The sequence below is a fragment of the Homarus americanus genome, unplaced genomic scaffold, assembly GCF_018991925.1.
Source record: "Homarus americanus isolate GMGI-L3 unplaced genomic scaffold, GMGI_Hamer_2.0 scaffold4060, whole genome shotgun sequence".
In the NCBI taxonomy this organism is placed as follows: domain Eukaryota; kingdom Metazoa; phylum Arthropoda; class Malacostraca; order Decapoda; family Nephropidae; genus Homarus; species Homarus americanus.
The window spans coordinates 11,539,265-11,546,660 of record NW_024746161.1 but is presented as its reverse complement, the minus strand read 5'-3'; positions in this window follow the sequence as shown (position 1 = coordinate 11,546,660).

Sequence of the window (7,396 nt, the reverse complement as noted above, 5' to 3'; positions counted from 1 at the left end):
AAAGGCATGGATAACTGGCGCCATATTTAGGTTAGGTTAGGAATCCCAGTCAGAGCAGGAGGAGGCAGCCACAGAGTCTCAGTGACTCACCACCCTCCTCCGCTCCTGCCATCCGCCTCCTCTGCTCCACTTCCCACCAAACATTCACTCTACCACCTCCGCCCATCGGTGAGTACCAAACCAAACTTAATAGTTGTATATGCATGCACTATTTTCTATAGAAATGGCATATTATGTAATGTATTTTATGGGGCAATGAGAGGCTCGGGAACGTAACTTCTGTATTTTATCTATTTCTTATGGGGAAAATTGATCCGTTTAGTGTTGTTTGGTATAACGTCGCGTTTTGAGGAACATAACCCCGACGTTAATCGAGGACTTCCTGTATTCATTATCCCATGAGTTCCCAACCCAAACAGAGTGGTGCAGTGCTCGAAAGGAAGTGTACTAATTACAGTATAGGTGTAAAATTAGAAGTGTTTAGGTGAAAGAGGAGTGGTGAACGAGTGATTGACATCATTTGTGGCCTTCACATACCTGAAACAACCGTATCTTTGAAGGTAAACAAACAAATATATTTTAATATGTTGAAATTATTTATTTTTAAAACATTATAATAAGTATTTTGTCTCAATGAACTGCTGGAGTGAGTGTGTACAAAATTTAATGGTTCCAAGGTAAATAATTGTTAAAAGATACATATCAAAATTTTGTCTTGTACAATGTCATGGTCCCAATTTGACCTATTTCCTTTATTTCTTATGGGATTAATTCCCTGCTTTAAGTGGATTCATTATTAGTGGCGTTGTTCCAGTACCAGTTAACCGGGGATAGTGAGTACTGCTTGGGTACATATATATGTATGTTGGCCGCAACACCCTACAGCCATGTATATATATGTTGGCCACATGTTCGGGGTTAATAGAAGCCACCTGGGTATGTCTCACCAGAAGCCACCTGGGTATGTCTTACCAGAAGCTACCTGGGTATGTCTTACCAGAAGCCACCTGGGTATGTCTTACCAGAAGACACCTCGGTATGTCTTACCAGAAGCCACCTGGGTATGTTTTACCAGAAGCCACCTGGGTATGTCTTAATAGAAGCTACCTGGGTATGTTTTACCAGAAGCTACCTGGGTATGTCTTACCAGAAGATACCTGGGTATGTCTTAATAGAAGCTACCTGGGTATGTTTTACCAGAAGCTACCTGGGTATGTCTTACCAGAAGATACCTGGGTATGTTTTACCAGAAGCTAGGAAACAAGATTTAAGGATCACTGACTTTTTTTCAATCTTGACAACTTTTTTGTCCATCAGTTATTTCTCCTTTTGCATCCTTGCACCATTCTCCTTTAATTCCTTCTACTCCCTCATTACTCCTGCCTTCTTTTGCCACTCTTTACATTTGACTGGTATTTGTAAGCCCTCCTGCTGGCATGAGCTGCTGCCATTTTTCCTCAACCCCTTTTTCTTCACCCCTTTTTCATGTGCTCATAAATACAGTACTCGTATATGATAGCTAAACTGTTTTTGCCTCAGAATGCCAAGACACATTTAAAGGTACAGTGAGAGAATGAAGTATCTTCCCAGCTTTGAGCAAAGTATAATGAAACCTGACTACCCAACACAGTGAGTAGTGCCACTGGTGACCCCTTTCCTAGGTTCCACAGGCCTTCCAACTGTTTATTTGCTCCACGTATAATAATAATAATAATAATAATAATTAACGGTTTATTGAAAGAGCTTGGCAGCCAGAAGGCTGAAAATATACAGTTACATATTTGGGGAATGGGTTACGAATTACAAATAATATACAAGTGACATAAGTGACACAAATAAGACATATAGTAACTTAGATGGGGATCAGCTCAAACTACAGTTCATTTCAACATAGTGACAGTGTAGGGAGCAGTGTTTACTGGGAGTGAATACACTGATTTATTACATGTTATTGATAATTTTTACAATGGTTGGGACTGGGCTGTTCTTATAGCGATCAGTTCGTGCACGTATGGGCTGGATGCGGTTGTGGTGTCGAACAGCAATTCTCGGACAGGGGATCTCAGGTGGTAGTAGGGGCCGGTGTCGGGGATGGTGTAGAAGCTTCTTACCAAATTTGCAGATGAGGCCGTGGTGATGGTCAGTGAGAGTCGAAAGGGTCAGTGTGTTGAGCGCTTCTTGATATGTGGAGTAGGAAGGGGAGAGAATAATCTTGCATGCCCTCTTTTGCACTTTTTCTAGGTGTTTACGTTGTGTGGCATTTAGGGAGGAAGACCAGGTGTGTGTGTGTGTGTGTGTGTGTAAAGTGGCTCTACCATTCTGCGATGTATTTGTTAAAACCTGAGAAGATATACTTCATTCTCTCACTGTACACCAAATTACATGCTGGGAACAGATGTCTGCTGAGAATTTTGTATTTTTTCAGTTTTCACTATTCTGAGAGTGTGCTGATGCATACCACTCAATTGTATTCATTCTTTACAGATCCAGATAACACCTTTGAAATACAGAGGTCACATAAATATTGTGGAGCTGCTCCCTTGTTGGAACAACCACAAGTATTGGGTGGATATTCTATTGATGAGGACAGAACTTTTAGGCATGATTGCACAATGCTGAAATTCTTGGACCGAAAATATCTTCCAGAAAATGGTAAAATGAAGGTAAGCTGATTGTTTTCCCTATACAATACAGTATTTTCAAACAGTGCATACTCAAGAAATTTTGAGATATGAGTTAATTTTGAGGGATACAGCATGAACCCATACATCCTAAACAAAGTGGGAGCTTACTTGTAACACCTTACTTTTTCCTCTTAAGTTTCCTCTATAATGTATAACATCACTTAAAAATAATAAATGGATAATGGAGAGGACCAGCTATGCTGAGCCTCGGCAGTAATATGAGGTGCTCATGCCTCCATGAGTCTTTTGTTCCTTCTTCAATAAGTGTAAATAACCCTTGTTGCTGCTCTGGCCAGGGTTACAAGAGTTAATTAGATCACCAACATTTGACCTATCCCAATTCACTGGGAAGGCAATAGGCTTGTAGTGAAGTTGTCTGGGGAATTCTTTTATGAAAAAAAAAACATGGTTATACTATTCTAAAAACTCCGTTGTAATTAAGTTAGAAACACCCTTTTTACCCAAATAATCCTGATGGCTTTATGTAAAAGATTGGTTAAATAAATATATTTTAATAAGTAAAAAAAATCTATCAGATAATGGCATAAATGTAGCGGTGTCTCGTAGCCAAGTCAATGGAATTTCCATCTTGCACTGGGGAAAGTTTTCCTTGAGTCTAAACTACGCATCTCTCATGGAGCTGTATCTATTAATGCAAATACCACTGTACAAGTACAGTCCCCCCAAACAGTATCTTAGCCATGGGGTCGATGTGATTCAAGGCTTTCCGAGTGATGTTACTCGACCTGTTTCTGAACGGCTGGTAGTTTTGCCTTTGAGTATGAATGAGTATATACATTTCCAAATGATGTGAATCCCCTGATGGCTTCAGATCATATAATTATTACATGACTCAGAGTGGATGTTGAAAATTGATACCAATGCTGTGCCATTCATCAACGGGATCTTACATTGAATAGAGCTAGGAATAGTCGGAGAGCCATCGCAACATGTTGGAGGGTATACATAACACCGAGATTCAGCAAACTGGGGTGAGTGAACCCACAGTTCAGTAAACCCTCGAAGATCTGGGTCCGGTAAATCCGGATCTCAGAAGATTCAGACAAAAATTTAGGGGTTCTGGTCTAAGAAGCCTCCCGAAGAAGCATTCCCTAAACAGGTTGAAGGTAGTTTAAGGCTTAAAGTTTTTATCTTATAAAATGTTACAGACTAAACTAAGCAGAATATAACTTGTATTGATGGAATCCTTGGAAGACAGCGAATAATTTGAATATACATATCACATAGTTTGCACAGGAGATAAAACATTTATTCCTTTAGAGTAGTACAGTTGAGTACATGTTTTTCAACTCGTAGTTTTTGGGAAGATATATTTAGCTTTCTTCGTTTGTTTTTACTCATTTACATGCACACACCATCCTAAATACATATTGTGAAAGAAGTAACAGAAATAATTGTCCTAAGGGCAAATCTGTACTGAAATGTACTAAATTACCAAAATTTTTATGCCTAGTGCAAACTATAACATATTTATACTCAAATTAATCACTATCATACAAGAATTTCAGCAGTGTAAGTTGTACTCTGCCTAGTCAATTCAGTGACATTTTATAAGCGAAAAACTTTAACTCCCGCTAATTTTTTTTTTTTTTTTTTTATACACAGGGATTGGCCCACCCGGGCACAGGTCAGTGACCCACATTGGAACCTGGGGGTGAAAAAAAAGAATAGAAAGAAATGAGAAATAGAAAAGGAGAAGGTTCTATTAATCTACACCGCGAAGATGCCGGAAAACCAGCTTTTTAAAGTGAGACAGATTGTATGAGTGGAAACACAGGAGAAGGCAGAGCATTCCAAAGTTTGGCTGTGTGAGGAAAGAAGGATGTACTATAACAGGTTATTCTAGTGTGACCAACATCAACACAGAAGCGGTGGGCACCATGGTCAAAACGTGTGTTACGAGCCCACGGCCTTGCCGGCGGTACACAGGATGCCAAATCCACCGAACATTGCCCATTAAAGTACCTGTAAAAGAGAGAGAGAATGAATAAATACCACTAGGTAACCTTCGCTGCTAACTGTGTCAACACCCCACCTCCCCCTTGGCCTTCCCACCTCCTCCCTTAAAGTTTTATCTTATAAAATGTCACAGACTAAACGTAGCAGAATATAACTGGCATTGATGGAATCCTTGCAAAATAATAAATAATTCGAGTATAAACATCACATAAGTTGCACTAGCGATAAAAATTTTAGTCCTTTAGTGTAGTACATTTGAGTACAAAGTGAGTACAACAATATATTGCTCAAAATTATGGCACTTTCACAGGAAAAAGTCTGTATAATTAACCCATTGGGCAGGATAATATGTATTGTATTTTTGGCGTTATTTATATCATCATTGATTGTTTTTATACATTTAGTAAAATTCGCCGGAAGATTCAGACACTTGGCTTTTTCTAGACAGGTTGTCCCTCCTTTTAGACCAGATCTTCGAGGGTTCACTGTATCACGATGGGTTAGGTGACACACACACACACACACACACACACACACACACACACACACACACACACACACACACACACACACACACGCCACCACTCCAGTGCAAGCCCCAGCAGTCACAGTGGGTGCCATCCTCTCCAGCTGGTGCAGTCTGCCAAACTCCTGGGTGTAACTATAGACAACAAACTGACTGGAAGGCCCATGTAAATAACAGTCAAGGCAGCCTCGTACTGTCTCTACATGCTACGACGACTTAGGTCACTTGGGACACCCACGCCAGAGCTGAGGACCATCTACAACGCCTTTATTCTCCCCAAACTAACGTATGCGTCACCAGCCTGGTCATCTTCTCTCAACTCCACCCAACAACGTCAGCTAGAGAAGGTACAGAAAAGGGCCTGCAGAATCATGTTTGGCGCAGAATACTCCGGCTACACCAACGCTCTCTCCACCCTGGAAATGCCATCCCTCAGTGACCTCCACCACCAAGCACTGGAAAGGTTTGGCCGTGGACTACTTCACCACCCTCGCCATCGCCGCCACCTGCCTCCTGCAGCCCCCCACCCAACTCACGTAGTCCGCCACTGCAACAAAATTCAGCCCATAAGAGTCCGCACCGATAGATATAAGAACAGCACCATCCCATCTATTGTTAAAATAATAAACAACTGATTTATGTACTGTACAGCCCTGTAAATGGATTCAATGCATATTATATCATTATGTCTAAATCAAATGTAAGTCTGTATGTTTTCAGCCACCGGCTGCAACTTTCAACATTGTCCCAACCCCTTCCATTACTTTAGGTTCCAACACACTCCAGGTTGTAGATTCCACTAAGCTCCTCGGCATCATCATAGACAACAAACTAAATTGGAAACCACACGTCGGTGAAGTTGTCAAATCCTCCAGTTTCCGTCTCCGCCGACTCAAGTCCCTCGGAGTTCCTGCACCCGAGCTCCTCAGTGTTTACTCAACATTCATACTTCCCAAGCTCACCTATGCCTCCCCTACCTGGTTTTCCTCCCTAAATGCCACACAACGTAAACACATAGAAAAAGTGCAAAAGAGGGCATGCAAGATTTTCTCTCCCCTTCTTACTCCACATATCAAGAAGTGCTCAACACATTGACCCTCTCGGCTCTCACTTACCATCACCACGACCTCATAAGCAAATTTGGTGAGAAGCTTCTGCACCATCCTCGTCACCGGCTCCTACTACCACCGGAGATCCCTCTCCCGAGAATTGCTGTTTGACACCACAACCGCATCCAGCCCATATGTGCTCAAAGTGATCGCTATAAGAACAGCCCAGTCCCAATCACTGTAAAAATAATCAATAATTTGTAATCAACCAGTGTATTCACTCCCAATCAATCTTACTTTTTGCACTGTCACTATGTTGAAATGCCCTGTAGTTTGAGCTTCTCCCCACCTAGTTATTATATATCTTATATGTATCACTTATGTTACTTGTATATTATTTGTAAATCAAGAGACCCATTCCCCAATTATGTAACTGTATATTTTCTGCCTTCCGGCTACCATGCTCTTTCAAATAACCTTTAATTATTATTATTATTATTATTATTATTATTATTATTATTATTATTATTATTATTATTATTATTTTTATTATTTTTATTATTTTTATTATTGTTACACCTTTTGACCTTGTTGATCACTGCACTGTTATCAACAAGGCCATTGCACTAGGGCTGCCCTCCAACCTGGTCTCATGGCTCACTGATTTCCTGAGTGAGTGTCATCAGGCAGTGAGGTACCAGGGTTATGTCTCCACATTCCAACACCTCACCTGCGGTGTTCCCCAGGGGACCAAGATGGGACCACTGTGCTTCCTAATTCTGGTCAACGATGCTCTGTCCAACACTCCTCTCAGGTGGAAGTACGTGGATGACTGCAATGTGGGGGTTACAGTGGACAACACCTCACCGGACTACTTATCTCTACAAGAAACCCAAGACAGGTTACAGGCATGGACTATGGAGAACAAGATCAACATCTATCACACCAAAACCGAAGTCATGCACTTCAGTACCGCCACCACTCTAGTGCAATCTCCAGCAGTCACAGTGGGTGCCCATCCTCTCCAGTTAGTGCAGTCTGCCAAACTCCTGGGGTAACTATAGACCACAAACTGGACTGGAAGGCCCATGTAAACAACACAATCAAGGCAGCCTCGTACCGACTTTACATGCTACGACGACTCAGGTCACTTGGGA